General features: G+C 43.1%; 1 pseudogene; it reads right to left on the reverse strand.

Moving 5' to 3' along the window:
- Nucleotides 1–733: 733 nt before the first annotated feature.
- Nucleotides 734–1148, reverse strand: LOC145718932 (small ribosomal subunit protein bS16m pseudogene; annotated as a pseudogene).
- Between the last annotated feature and the right edge of the window lie 905 nt (nt 1149–2053).

Below are 2053 nucleotides of genomic sequence, written 5' to 3' on the forward strand. Positions count from 1 at the left end.
GATTCCAGGACCCTGAGACCATGACCTGCGCCAAAATTAAGAGTCAGATAGACACTTACCCAACTGAGCCACCCAGGCACCCCTGAATTCACTTTAATCAGACTTTTTGTCTCCACCATTTTGTTAAGCTTCTCTTGTCAAGCTTACTAATGATCTCTGTGTTTCTAAGTCCTCCTCGTACCGGTCTTTTTTTTTTTTTAAAGATTTTATTTATTTATTTGACAGAGAGAGAGAGAGCACAAGCAGGGGAAGCAGCAGACAGAGGGAGAGGGAGAAGCAGGCTCCCTGCTGAACAGAGAGCCCAATGCAGGGCTCGATCCCAGGACCCTGGGATCATGACCTGAGCTGAAGGCAGCCGCTTAACCGACTGAGCCACCCAGGCGCCCCTCTCCTCGTACCTGTCTTACCTTTCAGACACAGAAAATCACTCCCTCCTTCTTGAAACACTTTCTTCACTTGGTCTATGGGACTTCACTCTTTCTAGATTCTCTTTCTAATTCTTAGGCTCCTTTGCTGATTCCTTCTCATCTTTGAGATCTCTTCAGATCTCTTCTCTAGTGTATTCACATTCTGGAAACTTTATCTAATGCCATAGCTTTATCTATTTATTTTTAAATTTATTTTTAACTTAGAAAACTCCATTTATTAACCTCCAAATCTAATAAAACTAAAAGCTCTGCACAAGTGTTTTAAGAGGACTTTGAGCTTTTCCCCAATATTCTGCTCCCTGAAGTCAACTCATTTTTGTTTCTGGAGTGTCTGGATCTCTTCTCTGAGATGCTAAGAGGACTTCATGTGCCCATTTCCTTTGCAGCCTCTCAGTATTTGTGATCATCATGGTATGCAGAGGGAAAAAGCCAGAAAGACCCAAAAGCTACTCTACAGGCTTAGAGAGGTGGGTCCCAAAGCTGATCCAATGCTGGATCTGGTCCAGGTTGAGAGCAACGATTTTCTCTCCATGACTGTAGGCTAGTGGATCATAGGAACCCAGCTCCTCCATGAAAGAGCCATCCCTGGAACACTTGTTGTGAGCAGCCACAAAGTGGTAGAAAGGCTGGTTGACACAGCCACTTGGGGCAAAGCAGATGGTTAACTGGCCTCCATGGTAGACCTTGCAGGGGACTATAGTGAGCTGGACCCTGGTGCAGCTGGTGTGTGTCACCAGCACTGATCAGTTAGCTCTATAGTTTCTGGCGGGGTGGAGGAAAGATGTGGAGAGGCCCAACCCCCTAGCTTTAAATACTCTCTATTGAGCCTCCCAAATATGTATCTTCAGCCCCTTTCTCTCCTCTGGATTCCAGATCCATATAACCAACTGCATACTGAAACTCCTCGTCGGATGTCTAACAGAATTTCAACTTGAACATGAAAAAAAAAGTCTCGATTTCAGCTATCCACTCACCCCACTCCCCAAAATCTGTTCCTTCTTACAAAGTGGCATTTCCAGGCTTCTAGTCATTCAGCCCATAATTTTGGAGTCATCTTACATACTGTCTTTCTATCACACTCCACATCTAATCTCCAATTCTGTTGGCTCTACCTTTGAAATATTTCCAAAAACCTTGCCAGTTTTTACTATCTCCACTAATACCATCAGCTTCTGCTTGATGATGGCCAGCGGCTTCCTACTGACTTCCTAACTGGCCTCTCTGTTGCTGCCCTTGACTCTCCTGACTCTCCACATCTTAGTCCTTTAATTTTATACTTGCTTGTATTCCCCTACTTTAGTGAGACGTTTCCCAGAAATATTACCAGCTATGACAGGAATCATCAGTGCTCGCACTTCAAAGAATTATTTAATCAAAACCCAGCAAACACATACTGAGCACCTACTATGTACCAGACATTGTTCTAGGTGCTGGGGATATGACATTGAACAAAACAAGAAAGTATAGTTTACCCTCATGGATCTTCTAGAAGACGAGACTAAATAAACAAGGAGAATAAGTAAATATATAGCATGTGAGGTCATGTTAAGTGCTAAAAGGAAAAAATAAATTCAGGAAAGGAGAAACAAAATATGGGGGTTGAGGAAATTAAAATTTTAAGTAGG

This window comes from Leptonychotes weddellii, unplaced genomic scaffold (assembly GCF_054177405.1).
Source record: "Leptonychotes weddellii isolate Sample4059 unplaced genomic scaffold, ASM5417740v2 HiC_scaffold_25817, whole genome shotgun sequence".
In the NCBI taxonomy this organism is placed as follows: domain Eukaryota; kingdom Metazoa; phylum Chordata; class Mammalia; order Carnivora; family Phocidae; genus Leptonychotes; species Leptonychotes weddellii.